Genomic DNA, 19299 nt, shown 5'->3' on the forward strand with positions numbered 1-19299 from the left:
CCATGTTGTAGAAGACAAGGGTGTCTACCAGATGTCCCCATCCCACATCTCAGGCCTCCTCTCCTTCTCAACCAGGGGCTCCTCCTTTCTGTAATAAACATGCCAGAGATGGGAACATAACGCTTACCCTGACCTGCACTGTTGTTATAATTAAGTCCTGGGTCTGATCCTCTGGCTATGGAAAGTAAAAGTCTCTTTAAATGCTTCCAAGACCCTCTGACTTTCACACTTCACCTTAAATTGGTGAATAATCACTCTCAGCCTTTCATTGTTTTTCCCATGCATCTGTCACACTCAGCCACAACTGTCCATTGTCCATTATCCTTATCATTCCTCCCAAACTCCTGAGCTATTGCCACTGCCAATGCATTCCCCTGCACCCTGAGAATTTCAACAATTATTTTGCTATAACATGCCAAAGGCTATCCATACACTACCTCCCACCAGTGGCAGCATTCTTATTTCCAGTCAGCTGATGAGTGATCCAGATACAATATCCCATTTTTAAGTCTACTTTTTCAGAGCATGCCTAGCACCTGAGATGCAATGTCAGGCTCTCCATTAAACAGACTCTGAAATGGATATTTGAGTGCAGGAAATTTATCCAGGGCTGCTCTCTGAAACAACACCTATGAGGCAATGAAAGAAGCAAGATTGTGCAGAGAAAGGTCAGTTGCAGATTAGTAGTAATGAAGAGTTCATTTGAACTCACAGGGAGCTCTAGAGCTGAGATGCCCCCTCAGAGCTTTAAACTGACCATTCACTGAATGTGGGCTGCCCCCACGTAGGGGCATAACCTTGGCCAAGGCAGTTGCCTTCAGTGGAGGGCAGTGCCCAGGAAAGGACTCAAATGTTTGAACTCTCCGCAGACAACACTCCCAGAAGCTGGGAAATTGAGTGTCCTTGTTCTGAAAGGAGTTTTGTAGCAACACATTAAAGTATCCACTGCAAGATCATAATTCAGAACTTATCATTGACAATAACTGCCTTGCCCCCAAAATCTCAATTTCAACTTCCTATTCTTCAACCACCACCTCCTATTTTTTTTTTAAATTTATAACCTAAAATACTTTAACTCCAACAATCTTTGAACTGAGACTTCCAATCCACTCATCCTACTCTATATTTTCCATTCTTCACTCCCTTGAATTCCTCTCTCCCTCTACCCATCTTAAATCCATGATCAATTAATATAATCATTGACTTGTATATAATATAGGGTACTATTCCCTGCCTTTTCTCACACCCTTTTTTGTTATTTTTTTTTTATGGTAGCCTGAGCTGACTAATACACCAGTTCTCTGCCTACTCTGTGTCTATACCTTTGCAGCTGAACCTGGCTAAAGAAAAACACCCACTCACACTAACTAGCTCACTTTAAATTCATGACCATGAATCTCAAGTACACAGTGATGCCTGTCAATCATAATAAACTTCCTAACTTTATTTAATTGTCCCATTCTCTTAGATGAATATATCATACTTATTCTCACTCCTCAAACTCCTGACACTTCACTATCCATGCTCATGAGAGCTGCTGACTCTGCTTCTTCATCATGGAGAAAATTGAAGCAATCAGAAAAGTATTCCCACAGTTCCCACCCAAACTATAACAACACTCCTACCAGTAGCTACAACCATATTCCTTGCCTTCCCACTTGCTACCACAGATGAAATATCCATGTTATCATCTAAAGTCTCTCCCCCATCTTGTGTACCAAATCCCATGTCCTCTCCACTATACAAGAGGATCCATCCAACAATCCTCTTCCACTTCTTTTATTTTTTTCCTCTCTCTGAGATCCTTCCATCAGCATACAATCATGTCATTATTTCTCCCATCTTAAGGAAAAAACTTTAATCCTGATCTCTCCACTAAATTATGCTCCATTTATTTGTTCCCTTTTCAGTAAAACTCTTTGAAGAATTGTTTATACATTACTGTTTCAAATTCCTCTCTTCCAATTCTCTCTTAAACGCACTGTATTTCAGCTTTCACCCCCTGATACTCCACTGAAAGTGCTGAAGGTCATCAATGACCTCCATGTCGTTAATTTCAGTGGTCTATTCCCAGTCCTCAGTTTACTTGATCTAACACAGCAGTTCTCAAACAGAGGTGATTTTGCACACCAGGTGCCAAATATCTGGAGACATTTTTGTTGTCACAATTCAAGGGATTGTGGGGGTGGTGTCCAAGGGATGGTGGACCAAATTGGCATCTAGTAAGTAGAGTCCAGTGATTCTATTAAATTTCCTACAATGCAAAGGACCCCCCTCTCCCCCCCCCACCACCAAAGAATTCTCTGGCCCCAAATGTCAACAGTGCTAAGGCTGAGAAACCCCATCCAGCGACATCTGACACACTTAATAGATTTTCTGCACTTGGATTTCAGGGTACCACACTCTCCTGATTTTCCTCCTACATCACTGTGTGCCCCTTTTCAGTATCTCTTGCTAGTTCCTCCTCTTCTCCCCAACCTCCGAATGTTTGAATGCCCTAGGACTTGGCATTGTACTTTTTTCTTCTTTATTTATACTCACTCATTAGGTGGTCTCCTCTCTTCTCATGGATTTAATGCCATCTATGTGCTGTTAACTTCCAAAGTTGTACTTCCATCAGTCCTTTCTCCAGATTTCTGTACTAATTTCTGTACAACTGCTTACTCACACCTCCACTTGATATCTAATAAGCATTCCAAAACCTAATATGTCCAGAATGAAATTTCTTACCTTCCTTTGCAAACCTGAGCAGAGAGTCCCACAGTCTTCTCTATCTTGGAAAATGGAAACTCTAATTCTTCAAGTGGCTTAGGCCCCAAATCATAGTCATCCTTGACTTCTCTTTTTCTCTTGTACCTTACATCCACTCTCTCATCTCGGTCTACCTTCACATTATATCAAAATCTGACTACTTTTTACTGTCTCAATTCTTGCTTCCCTGGTCCAACCCATCATTACCTCTTACCTCTGAATATAATCATCACCTCTGAATAACTGAAATATTGTTCTAATTGGCCTCTCCATGTCTACTGTTTATTATCACAGTCTATTCTTACATAGAAGCTAAAGTGATCAAAACATGCTTATTCCTATACATGCACATTTTGCTGATAGCAATTAAGAATTTCGCTCAGCTTTCAGTCTCTGAGGTATGTGGGTGGGAAAGGCAGCAGCAAAATAGTCAAGGGAATTGGAGGATCACTGGGACTTGGTGACACATTGGATGTAGGTGGTAGTCACTTGTAGAAAGCTACACAGGAAGTGCTTCCTGAGTCATTAGGCTAACTATCAAGATGTATCATATTTACAAACAAATAGTAGGATAATGGCAAACTTGAAATTTGTTTTTCCCACTGCAATTTAAATAGGATAGAACTAATTTTAATTGTTCCATTCCTGGCCTTTCTCTGGAAATTTGATGGTCACTTTTCAGGCATTTTGTTAACATCGCAGTTGCAGCCTCATGAGAAGCTAGCTTTGATAAAGAGAATTTCTGAATACTTAGAACTGAAATGGAGTTCAGAAATTGTTTTGCCCATCCCTCTGATGTATACAGATAGAAAACTGAGGCACAGAGACTTGAAAGACCTGCCCAATCTATACATCAAAATTCGAGACAGAATAGAGTCTAGAGGTCCTGACCCACATCTACTGTGTTTTCCTCTACATAACATTGCCTGACCTAGAAATTATTAATAATTTTACAGCCTTCTTTTTCAGAAACTGGAAATGTGTTATCAGCTAGCCTTGCAAGTATATTTGAGTTGTGATATTTGGTCGCTTGCAGCATCATTTTAGATATCACCACAATGCTATAGGATTAGTTAAAATCCTCAGTGGGGTTTGTTAACAATTTCCAAACATGGGGCAACTTCTACTTGTACTAAACAGTAACCATAGAAAATTTTCTCCACTGCTAAGGTTTATAACATATTAACCTAAGAGCTTAAAAATGGCTATTAAAATAATGCTGCTTGATTGTAAGGCATTTATATGCGACTTTTCCTAAGCAGTCTGCAGAAAGATCTGCTAGATACCACTAAAGGAACATCTGCAAGACTTCTCAGGGGTGAAATCAACTGACCTCACTAGCTTGAAGGTTCCATCAGAGGTCACACCAAAGTGCAGAGGGTTCCACACTGTTGTACTACATTCCCCAGATAGCTGATTTGCTTGTCACAAATTAGAGCAATAGCCCTGACTTTCTGTAATGTACTCTCCATATTTATGTTCTACATTGCAATTAATACCTGCAAGAAAGAGAAATGAAGATAAGAAAATAAATCCCAGTAAATCACATTTAATCATCTTCCATTTTTTGGTTGCCATTGACTGCTTTGTCCCTCCCATCCCTCACAGCTTCCCAGGACTGCATTTGAAGTAATGCTTGTAGTTGCTTCTTTCTATGGTTTCATGATTGATTGGCAAGCTGTATAGCAGCACATTATTCTGCTCTACCATTTTCCCAGTGGGTGGTACTGCACAATAGTGATGGGGAACTGTAATGACAGTGCATCAAAAGTCACTAAAATATAAATATGACATGAATTTCATTACATTAAGCTAGATCCCTTTATCCATTTACATGCATCACTTTTGCATGTAGCAGTGATGGAAAATGTTAACCCTCTGCTTTCCAAACCTACTCAAATAGGATTTGAATCTAAATGTTCTTTGAAGACACACTTTAATATAGGTGTATTCGAGGACTTAAAGTATGGTCACTCTTTGTACTTATGCAGTCTCCCTTCTAAGCACTTCCTATCAGAGGAGATTTAAAGTGAGTGGAAATTATTCAATGTAGTTGTGAATTGAAAGCCCATAAGCTAGCTGCTCTTCAAAGTGCTCAGAACACCTGGGCCACCAGAATTGCTGAAGTAGACAATGGCATTTATACTGAGATTACAGTATCATCTTATTCTAAATGGTATTTTTGTCTTTAGAGTGCATGAGAGATGCCAGCACTTCTCAGTGCTTAATTGGTTTTCTCCCTTGACTTTAATTAAACTTACCCTAACCTTGCAAAACCCCAAGGCTGCTGCTTAAGGGTGAGAAGCCCCAGTGTTTCCAGCTTTGAATACAGTATGATAAAGAATCAACTGTACTGTTTGATTAATTGAATATGAAAATATTTTATGTTTTCAGACAGCAACCTTGTAACATTATCAACAGCATTCTAAAACTTGCTCTTTTGTAGATGAAAAGGCATGATTTTTGTAAATCTCCAACAAGGATATTAGAAAATATTTAACTTGCCAAGCTGTAATGCACATGCTCACTGCCTGGGAATGTATCATTTATATTATGCCCAATTATAAAACCTCATTATTTACTATTATGACATTATTTAGGTATCATTTACATCATTTAAAAAGAATCTCATCTTCCGTATTTGTTTTTTTTAGTGGTATGGCAACAATCAAGGTCTTAAGCATTCTGGACATAACCTAATTCCCATCTGCTTACTCAACCCTTTATTGGAAGGTCATTTGAATTGACTGAGTCAGTTACACCTGAACTGGGAAAGGAGTCTTCTGTTTTTTCTGGGATGAGTCAGCACTCGGTTTTAATATTGTACCTGTACCTAGGGAATGGACAATGAAAACACGAATAGAAACACATATCCTTACAGCAGGTATCAGAGTTATGTAGCACCTGAAGCCATCCCAGTCAGCAAACATAAATTAAATACTGAGTCAGGAAAAGAGGACAGAATAGAAACCTATCTAAAGTGCTCCCACACTACCTACATATAAATGATTGAAACTCTAGAATAGCATTTCAGGAATGCAGAGTTCCTGGCCATGTGTTTTCTTAATAATAGGTTCTGCTACTTCTTTAGGACTTAATATGCACAAAGCACTCTGCTGGGCATCTAAAATGTATTACCTAATTTAATCTTTACATCAACCCTATGATGTAAAGAATAGTATTATCCTCACCACTTAGACACAGAAACTGAGGCACAGAGATGTAAAGTAATGCACCCAAGGTCACACAGGTAGGAAGTGGTGGGCCCAGAGGAAAACCCTGGCAACCTGATGTCAACGCCCATATGTTTAACCACCATATTATAGTGAGACAGAATTAGCAGTTGAACAAATCTCAGTATACTGATTTTCAGAGAAGGGTGAAAGATTGCTGTTAAGCTCAATGACCCTGAAGATTAAACAGCTATTCTAGGAACATGATTAGTAATGTTTTAATAGTCCAATTAGAATTCAAGTAAATGTCCCCAGAAGCCTTATAGGCTGAAGACTGTGTTAATATTCTCACTATGCACTGTTCTCCCAAGAACATGACTGGGAAGAAGCACAACTGAATCAAAATTGAAGACCAGGTTCATCTTGTCAAAATTAATTTCAGCAATTTAAACATTCAGCAAATATTTATTTGGCTCCTCACTATGTGCTAGGTACCGAGCTAAGCAATAGAATTTGCATTCCTCTCATCTGAAGGGAAAACGACATCGTGCACTAGAAGTACCTGCAAGTTAAAACACGGAATAAAAACACAGCATGGGAAATAAAGCATTAAGTTCCATCAGGTTTATTAAGAGTGATAAGACCTGGTGGCTGCCTTTAGGAAGCTTGTATTCTAAGTGAAGAGACAAGACACACCCATGAAAAACTAATTAGTTTAATCTGGTAAAAATACAGACAAGAACTACTATGGAAATGTGAAATAAATGAGAGATCACCATAGGCTGAAGAAGAGGTTTTAAATGTTCATTTACATGCAAAAACCTGGGGATCTTGTAAAAAAGCAGATTCTGATTCAGAAGGTCTGGGAGGGAGCCCAGGGTTCTGCATTTCTAACAAGCTCCCTAGTGATGTTGATTTGTTTATCCACAGATCACACCTGGAGTAAAGAAGAGCTAAGAAAATTAAGAAGATGTTTATGGAGAAGGGGAACATTGAGCTGGATTTTGAAGGGAGGATAAGATATATATAAGTAAAGAAATATAGAGAGAACAGTGGCAGGGGCACAGGGGAAAAGTATCAGACTGGATCACAATTTATGTTGCCAAATACTAGGTGACTGGAGGAAAAATACGTTAGGTATAGATCTTGAGGAGGTTCAGAGACAGGTAGGATACACCCGGGATTCAGGAATTTGAGATTAAAGAAATGAGGAAAGATAAATTATAATGTTTTTGATTTTTTTAAAAAATCTATAAAATTAACTGCAAAAGTTTCTATTTGATTTGGGTAATTGGACCTCTATTTCCTTGAGAAATGGTTTGAATTTATTTGCCACCCTAAAGCATTGAGTTCTGACTTTATGTAACTGTACATGACATAAAACATCCAGATACTAATTTTGCAAATATTAGGAAAATTGATCCATCATTATATTGTTTAAACAACCATGTTAATTGTCAATGTAGAGATAGTGGTTTATTGAAGATGATTAGAGGAATTAATCTATTTACAGCGCTACATTGCTGAATTTCCTGAAATTCCTACAAGCAATATTTTGTTTGCTTTTAGCTATTGTAGACTTCTACTTCAAATGAGAACTTACCTACTATGTTGGAATAGTTTATTGAGAAGGAATTACACAAAGAAAGCTTAAAAATAAGGAAGACAGACACAAAAATGATGTGAATGATTGTGTCACCATGCCTGAGAGGCCAGCCTGCATCTTCTTCAGAATGTTAGTGGTGATTAGAATTCAAGAAAAGTCATTGAACATTTTAGTTTTATTTCTTATAAAAATAAAATGGGTGAGTTAGTGCCTATACGATGACAAAATATGTCATCAATTCACTGAAAATGAGTTAATTTGATATTTTTAAAAGAAATTTACTTTCACTTTTCAACCGTGGTTTTGACCTTGAAGACATAGCTTTACAATATTTTTGAATCACAGAATATTGTGCTGTTCATTCATCATTAAAATGGTAAAATTCTACAGATGGTAGTTATTACTTGACTCTGCATTCTGGAGATAAGTAACACTGTAGAGTATTGGATTCTTCTTCTTGTATACAGTGAATAAATAACCATTTCTCTCATGTAGAGAAGCTTAAGGATCTCAATACATTCTCTTCATCTGAAAAATGCAGATTTTGTGAAAAGTCAATATAAAACACAAACTCCTGTGGCTATCCTTGAATTCTGAAGTCAGATCACAACAGCTCTTAAGTGAACAAGAACTATCCACTTCAGACATTGGAAACACTAGGTAAAGACAGAAATAAAACTCTTCAACATAGCAAATATGGGCAAGTCCTAGCTTTATAATAACTATAACAACCTTGGCAAAGAAACATTCATTTTATAATTGTATATGTATGAACACACTTCTCAGAAAATAACTCCAAATGATCTGACTCATAGTACTAAGCAGGCACCAATCAAGGCAGTAAACCTGCATGAGGTCAAAATCATTAAGATGTAAATTACAATTTAAACTTCAAAACAGTGGAATTCTTGTGGCCCATTTACAACATTGCAGATTGTTATTCATACTTAAATGTCCTCCTTGGCTCCTTTGCTCACAAGTCTCAAATGGAAAAAACACTCATGGAAACATCAAGTCAGTTGCCACTATTATTTAAAATGAAATTATTCTTGTATGTACCTTATAGAGCTGGTAGGTCTGTCTTGATTTCTGTGGTCCTTGTAAGAATTTACCCTGCATTTAAGGAAGGGATTTTCTCAGGATTGCTTCTGCAATCCTGAGACACTTGGAGACACAACTCTTCCAGACTTCAGACTATACTACAAAGCTATAGTAATCAAAACAGTATGGTAGGGGGGGATTTGAGAAGATGACAGAAGAGTAAGACGCGGAGATCACATTCCTCCCCACAGATACATCAGAAATACATCTACATGTGGAGCTGCTCCTATAGAACACCCACTGAACGCTGGCAGAAGACCTCAGACCTCCCAAAGTCAAGAAACTCCCCATGTACTTGGGTAGGGTAAAAGAAAAAAAAAGAGACAAAAGAATAGGGATGGGACCTGCACCAGTGAGAGGGAGCAGTGAAGGAGGAAAGGTTTCCACACACTAGGAAGTCCCTTCACGGGCAGAGACTGTGGGTGGTGGGGCGGGGGGGGAGCTTCAGAGCCATGGAGGAGACCACCGCTACAGGGGTGCGGAGGGCAAAGCGGAGAGATTCCTGCACAGAGTATCGGTGCTGACTAGCACTCACCAGCCCAAGAGGCTTCTCTGCTCACCTGTTGGGGTGGGCGGGTACTTGGGCTTCGGTTGAATCACAGGGAGAGGACTGGGGATGGCAGCATGAACACAGCCTGAAGGAAGCTAGTGTGCCACAGCTAGCCAGGAGGGAGACCGGGAAAAAGTCTGGAGCTCCCGAAGAAACAAGAGAGTTTTTCTTTCCTCTTTGTTTCCTGGAGTGCAAGGAGAGGGGATGAAGAGCACTGCTTAAAGGAGCTCCAGAGACAGGCGTGAGCCACGGCTATCAGCACGGACCCCAGAGACAATCATGAGGTGCTAAGGCTGCAGCTGCAGGCACCGAGAAGCCTGTGTGAGAGCACAGGACACTATCCACACTTCCCCTCATGGGAGCCTGTACAGCCCGCCACTGCCAGGATCTTGTGATCCAGGGAAAACTTTCACTGGAGAACACATAGCGTGCATCAGGTTGGTGCAACATCATGCTGGCTTCTGGTTCCACAGGCTCACCACGCATCCGTACCCCTCCCTCCCCCTGGGCTGAGTTAGCCAGAGCCACCAAACCAGCTGCTCCTTTAACTGCGATCTGTCTGAGCAAAGAACAGACGCCCTCAGATGACCTACACACAGAAGCAGGGGCAAATCCAAAGCTAAACCCCAGGAGCCATGCAAAAAATAAGAGAAAGGGAAATTTCTCCCAGCAGCCTCATAAGCAGCGGATTAAAGCTCCACAATCAACTTGATCTACTCTGCATCTGTGGAATACCTGAATACACAACGAATCATCCCAAATTGAGGAGGTGGACTCTGGGAGCAAGATATATTATTTTTTCCCCTTTTCCTCCTTTTGTAAGTGTGTATGTGTATGCTTCTTTGTGAGATTTTGTCTGTATAGCTTTGCTTTCACCATTTGTCCTAGGGTTCTGTCTGTCCGTTTTCTTTTTCTTTTCTTTTTTTTTAATTTTTAAATTTTTTTCTTTTTTTTAAACATCTTTATTGGGGTATAACTGTTTTACAATAGTGTTAGTTTTTCCTTTACAACAAAGTGAATCAGTTATACATATACATATGTTACCATATCTCTTCCCTCTTGCGTCACCCTCTCTCCCACCCTCCCTATCCAACCCCTCTAGGTGGTCACAAAGCACAGAGGTGATCTCCTTGTTCTATGCGGCAGCTTCCCACTAGCTATCTAATTTACATTTGATAGTGTATATATGTCCATGCCACTCTCTCACTTCATCACAGCTTACCCTTCCCCCTCCCCATATCCTCAAGTCCATGCTCTAGGTCTCTGTTTTATTCCACTCCTACCACTAATCTCTTCATGACATGTTTTTTTTCTTAGAGTCCATATATATGTGTTAGCATACGGTATTTGTTTTTCTCCTTCTGACTTACTTCACTCTGTATCACATACTACAGGTCTATCCACCTCATTAAAAATAACTCAGTTTCATTTCTTCTTATGGCTGAGTAATATTCCATTGTATATATGTGCCACATCTTCTTTATCCATTCATCTGTTGATGGACACTTAGGTTGCTTCCATGCCCTGGCTATCGTAAATAGAGCTGCCATGAACATTTTAGTACATGACTCTTTTTGAATTATGGTTTTCTCAGGGTATATGCCAAGTACTGGGATTGCTGAGTCGAATGGTAGTTCTATTTTTAGTTTTTTAAGGAACCCCCATACTGTTCTCCATAGTGGCTGTATCAATTTACATTCCCACCAGCAGTGCAAGAGTGTTCCCTTTTCTCCACACCCTCTCCAGCATTTATTGTTTCTACAGTTTTTGATGATGGCCAATCTGACCGGTGTGAGATGATATCTCATTGTAGTTTTGATTTGCATTTCTCTAATGATTAATGATGTTGAGCATTCTTTCATGTGTTTGTTGGCAATCTGTATATCTTCTTTGGAGAAATGTCTATTTAGTTCTTCTGCCCATTTTTGGATTGGGTTGTTTGGTTTTTTGTTATTGAGCTGCCTGAGTTGCTTATAAATTTTGGATATTAATCCTTTGTCAGTTGCTTCATTTGCAAATATTTTCTCCCATTCTGAGGGTTGTCTTTTGGTCTTGTTTATGGTATCCTTTGCTGTGCAAAAGCTTTTAAGTTTCACTAGGTCCCATTTGTTTATTTTTGTTTTTATTTCCATTTCTCTAGGAGATGGGTCAAAAAGGATCTTGCTGTGATTTATGTCATAGAGTGTTCTGCCTATGTTTTCCTCTAAGAGTTTGATAGTGTCTGGCCTTACATTTAGGTCTTTACAACATTTTGAGTTTACTTTTGTGTGTGGTGTTAGGGAGTGTTCTAATTTCATACTTTTACATGTAGCTGTCCAGTTTTCCCAGCACCACTTATTGAAGAGGCTGTCTTTTCTCCACTGTATCTCCTTCCCTCCTTTATCAAAGGTAAGGTGACCATATGTGTATGGGTTTATCTCTGGGCTTTCTATCCTGTTCCATTGATCTATATTTCTGTTTTTGTGCCAGTACATACTGTACATAATGTCTTGATTACTGTAGCCTTGTAGTATAGTCTGAAGTCAGGGAGTCTGATTCCTCCAGCTCCATTTTTCATTCTCAAGATTGTTTTGGCTATTTGGGGTCTTTTGTGTTTCCATCCAAATAGTGAAATTTTTTGTTCTAGTTCTGTAAGAAATGCCAGTGGTAATTTGATAATTAATAATAATTATTATTAATAATTATTTTTAAATTATTACTATTATTATTTTTGGTACACGGGGCTCTCACTGTTGTGGCCTCTCCTGTTGTGGAGCACAGCCTCTGGACATGCAGACTCAATTGCCATGACTCACGGGCCTAGCCGCTCTGCTCATGTGGTATCTTCCTGGACCGGGGCACAAACCCATGTCCACAACATCAGCAGGTGGACTCTCCACCACTGCACCACAAGGGAAGCCCTAATTTTTATTTTAATAACTTTATTTTATTTTATCTTACTTTATTATTTTTTATTATTTTTTATCATCTTTCTTTCTATTCTTTCTCCCTTTTGCTGAGCCATATGAAAGGCTCTTGGTGCTCCAGCCAGGAGTCAGTGCTGTGCTTCTGAGGTGGGAAAGCCAACTTCAGGACACTGGTCCACAAGAGACCTCCGAGCTCCACATAATATCGAATGGCAAAAATCTCCCACAGATCTCCAGCTAAACACCAAGACCCAGATTCACTCAATGACCAGCAAGCTACAGTGCTGGACACCCGATGCCAAACAACTATCAACACAGGAACACACCCCCATACATTAGCAGAGAGGCTACCTAAAATCATAAGGTCATATATACCCCAAAACACACCACCAGACGTGGACCTGCCCACCAGAAAGACAAGATCTGGCCTCATCCACCAGAACACAGGCACTAGTCCACTCCACCAGGAAGCTTACAACAACCCACTGAACAAAACTTAGCCATTGGGGACAGACACCAAAAACAATAGGAACTACGAACCTGCAGCCTGTGCAAAGGAAACCCCAAACACAGTAAGATGAGCAAAAGGAAAAGATGGAAAAACACACAACAGATGAAGGAGCAAGGTAAAAACCCACCAGACCTAACAAATGAGGAGGAAATAGGCAGTCTACCTGAAAAACAATTCAGAATAATGAGAGTAAAGATGATCCAAAATCTTGGTAATAGAATATACAAAAATGCAAGAAACATTTAACAAGGACCTAGAAGAACTAAAACGGAAACAAGCAATGATGAACAACACAATAAATGAAATTAAAAATACTCTAGAAAGGATCAATAGCAGAATACCTGAGGATGAAGAACAGATAAGTGTCCTGGAAGATAAAATAGTGGAAATAACTACTACAGAGCAGAATAAAGAAAAAGGAATGAAAAGAACTGAGGATACTCCCAGAGACCTCTGGGAAAACATGAAACATACCAACATTTGAATTATAGGGTTTCCAGAATAAGAAGAGAAAAAGAAAGGGACTGAGAAAATATTTGAAGAGATTATAGTTGAAAACTTCCCTAATATGGGAAAGGAAATAGTTAATCAAGTCCAGGAAGCACAGAGAATCCCATACAGGATAAATCCAACAAGAAAAGTGCCAAGACACATATTAATCAAGCTATCAAAAATTAAATACAAAGAAAACATATTAAAAGCAGCAAGGGAAAAACAACAAATAACACACAAATGAATCCCCATAAGCTTAGCTGATCTGAGAGCAGAAACTCTGCAAGCCAGAAGGGTTGGCAGGACATATTTAAAGTGATGAAGGAGAAAAACTTACAACCAAGATTACTCTACCCAGCAAGGATCTCATTCAGATTTGATGGAGAAATTAAAACCTTTACAGAGAAGCACAAGCTGAGAGACTTCAGCACCACCAAACCAGTCTTACAACAAATGCTAAAGGAACTTCTATAGGCAAGAAACACAAGAGAAGGAAAAGATCTACAATAACAAATGCGAAATAATTAAGAAAATGGGAATAGAGACATACATATTGATAATTACCTTAAATGTAAATGGATTAAATGCTCCAACCAAAAGACACAGACTGAATGAATGGATACAGAAACAAGACCCATATATATACTGTCTACAAGAGACCCACTTCAGACCTAGGGATGCATACAGACTGAAAGTGAGTGGATGGAAAAAGATATTCCATGCAAATGGAAATCAAAAGAAAGCTGGACTAGCAATTCTCATATCAGAAAAAATAAACTTTAAAACAGACTATTACAAGAGACAAAGAAGGACACTACATAATGATCAAGGGATCGATCCATGAAGAAGATATAACAATTCTAAATATTTATGCACCCAACAAAGGAGCACCTCAGTACATAAGGCAAATACTAACAGCCATAAAAGGGGAAATTGACAGTAACACAATCATAGTAGGGGACTTTAACATGCCACTTTCACCAATGGACAGATCATCCAAAATGAAAATAAATAAGGAAACACAAGCTTTAAATGATACCTTACACAAGATGGACTTAATTGATATTTATAGGACATTCACTCAAAAACAGCAGAATACACATTATTCTCAAGTGTTCATGGAAGATTCTCGAGGATAGATCATATCTTGGGTCACAAATCCAGCCTTGGTAAATTTAAGAAAATTGAAATCATATCAAGTATCTTTTCTGACCACAACACTATGAGACTAGATATAAATTACAGGAAAAGATCTGTAAAAAATACAAAAACATGGAGGCTAAACAATACACTACTTAATAACCAAGAGGTCACTGTAGAATTCAAAGTGGAAATCAAAAAATATCTAGAGGGCTTCCCTGGTGGCGCAGTGGTTGGGAGTCCACCTGCCAATGCAGAGGACGCAGGTTCGTGCCCCGGTTCGGGAGGATCCCCCATGCTGCGGAGTGGCTGGGCCCATGAGCCATGGCCGCTGGGCCTGTGCTCTGCAGTGGGGAAGGCCACAGCAGTGAGAGGCCCGTGTACCACACACACACACACAAAAAAAAAAAATCTAGAAAACAATGACAATGAAAACACGATGACCCAAAACCTATGGGATGCAGTAAAAGCAGTTCTACGAGGGAATTTTATAGCAATACAATCCTACTTTATGAAAGAGGAAACATCTCAAATCAACAACCTAACCTTGCACCTAAGGAAAAAAGAGAAAGAAGAACAGAAAAACCCCAAAGTTAGAAGGAAAGATCATATCAGAAATAAATGATAAAGAAATGAAGGAAATGATAGCAGAGATCAATAAAACAAAAAGATGGTTCTTTGAGAAGATACACAAAATTGATTAACCATTAGCCAGACTCATCAAGACAAAAAGGGAAAAGACTCAAATCAATAGAATTAGAAATGAAGAAGGAGAAGTAACAACTGCCACTCCAGAAATACAAAGGATCATGAGAGATTACTACAAGCAACTGTATGCCAATAAAATGGACAACCTGGAAGAAATGGACAAATTCTTAGAAATGCACAACCTGCCGAGAATGAACCAGGAAAAAATAGAAAATATAAACAGACCAATCACAAGCACTGAAATTGAAACTGCGATTAATAATCTTCCAACAAACAAAAGCCCAAGATCAGATAGCTTCACAGGTGAATTCTATCAAACATTTAGAGAAGAGCTAACACCTATCCTTTTCAAACTCCTCCAAAATCTAGCAGAGGGAGGAACACTCGCATACTCATTCTACAAGGCCACCATCACCCTATTCCCAAAACCAGACAAAGATGTCACAAAGAAAGAAAACTACAGGCCAATATCACTGATGAACATAGATGCAAAAATCTTCAACAAAATACTAACAATCAGAATCCAACAGTACATTAAAAGGATCATACACCATGATCAAGTGGGGTTTATCCCAGGAATGCAAGGATTCTTCAACATACACAAATCAATCAACATGATACACCATATTAACAAACCTACCAGAACCTACTAGAGCTAATCAATGAATTTGGTAAAGTAGCACAATACAAATTTAATGCACAGAAATCTTTGGTGTTCCTAAACACTAATGATGAAAAATCTGAAAGTGAAATTAAGAAAACACTCCCATTTACCATTGCAAGAAAAAGAATGAAATATCTAGGAATAAACCTACCTAATGAGACAAAAGACCTGTATGTAGAAAATTATAAGATATTGATGAAAGAAATTAAAGATGATACAAATAGATGGAGAGATATACCATGTTCTTGGATTGGAAGAATCAACATTGAGCAAATGACTCTACTACCTAGAGCAATCTACAGATTCATTGCAATCCCTATCAAACTATCAGTGGCATTTTTCACAGAACTAGATGAAAAAAATTTCACAATTTGTATGGAAACACAAAAGACCCCGAAAAGCCAACGCAATCTGAGAACAAAAAATGGAGCTGGAGGAATCAGGCTTCCCAACTTTAGACTATACTACAAAGCTACAGTAATCAAGACAGTAAGGTACTGGCACAAAAACAGAATTATAGATCAATGGAACGGTATAGAAAGCCCAGAGATAAACCCATGCACATATGGTCACCTTATCTTTGATAAAAGAGGCAAGAATATACAGTGGAGAAAAGACAGCCTCTCCCATAAGTGGTGCTGTGAAAACTGGACAGCTACATGTAAAAGTATGAAATTAGAACACTCCCTAACACCACACACAAAAGTAAACTCAAAATGGGTTAAAGACCTAAATGTAAGGCCAGACACTATCAAACTCTTAGAGGAAAACATAGGCAGAACACTCTATGACATAAATCACAGCAAGATCCTTTTTGACCCACCTCCTAGAGAAATGGAAATAAAAACAAAAGAAAACAAATGGGACCTAATGAAACTTAAAAGCTTTTGTACAGCAAACGAAACCATAAACAAGACCAAAAGACAGCCCTGAGAATGGGAGAAAATAGTTGCAAATGAAGTAACTGACAAAGGATTAATCTCTAAAATTTAAAAGCAGCTCATGTAGCTCAATAACAAAAAAACAAACAACCCTATCCAAAAATAGGCAGAAGACCTAAATAGACATTTCTCCAAAGAAGATATACAGATTGCCAGCAAACACATGAAAGAATGCTCAACTTCATTAATTATTAGAGAAACAGAAATCAAAAGTACGAGATATCATCTCACACTGGTCAGAATGGCCATCATCAAAAAATCTAGAATCAGTAAGTATTGTAGAGGGTGTGGAGAAAAGGGAACAATCTTGTACTGTTGGTGGGAATGTAAATTGATACAGCCACTATGGAGAACAGTATGGAGTTTCCTTAAAAATCTAAAAATAGAATTACCATATGAACCAGTAATGCCACTACTGGGCATATACCCGGAGAAAACCATAATTCAAAAAGAGTCATGTACCAAAATGTTCATTGCAGCTTTATTTACAATAGCTAGGACATTGAAGCAACCTAAGTGTCCATCAACAGATGAATGGATAAAGAAGATGTGGCACACATATACAGTGGAATATTACTCAGTCACAAAAAGAAATGAAATTGAGTTATTTGTATTAGGTGGATGGAACTAGAATCTGTCATACAGAGTGAAGTAAGTCAGAAAGAGAAAAAACAAATACCATATGCTAACACATATATATGGAATCTAAAAAAAAAAAAAAAAAAAAAAAAAAGAATGGTCATGAAGAACCTGGGGGAAAGTTGAGAATAAAGATGCAGACTTACTAGAGAATGGTCTTGAGGATACGTGGAGGGGGAAGGGTAAGCTGGGACAAAGTGAGAGAGTGGCATGAGGCATATATACACTACAAAATGTAAAGTAGATAGCTAGTGGGAAGCAGCTGCATAGCACAGGGAGATCAGCTGGTGCTTTGTGACCTCCTAGAGGGCTAGGATAGGGAGGGTGGGAGGGAGGGAGATGCAAGAGGGAAGGGATATGGGGATATATCTATATGTATAACTAATTCACTTTGCTATAAAGCAGAAACTAAAACACCATTGTAAAGCAATTATCCTCCAATAAAGATGTTAAAAAAAAAAACAGTATGGTATTGGCACCAAAAAAAAAAAAAAAAAAAAAGCGCAAATAGATCAATGGAACAGAATAGAGAGCTCAGAAATTCTCCCATGCACCTATGGTCAATTCATCTATGACAAAGGAGGCAAGAATATACAGTGGAGAAAACACAGTCTCTTCAATAAGTGGTGCTGGGAAAACTGGACAGCCACATGTAAAACAATGAGATTAGAAGATTTCCTCACAACATACACAAAAATAAACTCAAAATGTGTTAAAGACCTAAATGTGAAACCCAAAATGATAAGACTCCTAGAAGAAAACATAGGCAGGACACTGTGTGTCATAAATGGTAGCAATATTTTTTTGGATCTGTCTCCTAAGGCAGAAGAAATAAAAGCAAAAATAAACAAATGGGACCTAATCAGACTTAAAAGCTTTTGCACAGCAGAGAAAAACATCAACATAATGAAACAACAACCTACTAAATGGGAGAAAATATTTGCAAATGATGCAACAGACAAGGAGTTAATATCCAAAATGTACAAAGACTTCATACAACTCAATATAAAAAAATAAAAATAAAAAAATAGGCAGAAGATCTAAATACACATTTTCCCAAAGAAGACATACAGGTGGCCAAGAGGCACATGAGAAGATGCTCAACATTGCTAATTATTAGAAAAATGCAAATCAAAACTACAATGGAGGTAGCACCTCACACCAGTCAGAATGGCCATCATTAAAAAGTTTACAAGCGGGCTTCCCTGGTGGCGCAGTGGTTGAGAATCCGCCTGCCGATGCGGGGGACACGGGTTCGTGCCCTGGTCCGGGAAGATCCCACGTGCCGCGGAGCGGCTGGGCCCGTGAGCCATGGCCGCTGAGCCTGCGTGTCCGGAGCCTGTGCTCCGCAACGGGAGAGGCCACGACAGTGAGAGGCCCACATACCAAAAAAAAAAAAAAAAAAAAAAAAAAAAAAAAAAAAAAAAGTTTACAAGCAACAAATGCTGGAGCGGGTGTAGAGAAAAGGGGAAAAGGGAACCCTCCAACACCATTGGTAGGAATGTAAATTGGTGCAGCCACTATGGAAAACAGTATGGAAGTTCCTTAAAAAACTAAAATTAGAGCTACCGTGTGATCCAATAATCCCACTACTGGGCATATATCTGGAAAAAACCAAAATTTTAATTTGAAAAGATACAGGCACCCCAATATTCATAGCAGCACTATTTATAATAGCCAAGACATAGAACCAAGCCAAGTGACATCAACAGACAATTGGCTTAAGAAGATGTGGTATTATCTATATTCTCAATGGAATATTACTCAGCCTTAAAAAAGAATGAAGTATTGCCATTTGTAGCAACATGGATAGACATAGAGAATATTATATTTAGTGAAGTAAGTCAGACAAAGACAAATGCTATATGATATCACTTGAATGTGGAATCTAAAAAATAATACAAATGAACCTATGTACAAAATAGAAACAGACTCACAGACATAAAAAACAAATTTAAATTTACCAAAAAGGAGAAGGAGGGAAGGGGGAAGAGATTAGGAGTATAAGATTAATAGATACAAACTGCTATACATAAAATAGATAAGCAGCAAAGATTTACTATATAGCACAGGGAATTTTATTCAATATCTTGTGATAACCTATAATGAAATATAAT

Source organism: Kogia breviceps, chromosome X (assembly GCF_026419965.1).
Source record: "Kogia breviceps isolate mKogBre1 chromosome X, mKogBre1 haplotype 1, whole genome shotgun sequence".
Lineage (NCBI taxonomy): Eukaryota > Metazoa > Chordata > Mammalia > Artiodactyla > Physeteridae > Kogia > Kogia breviceps.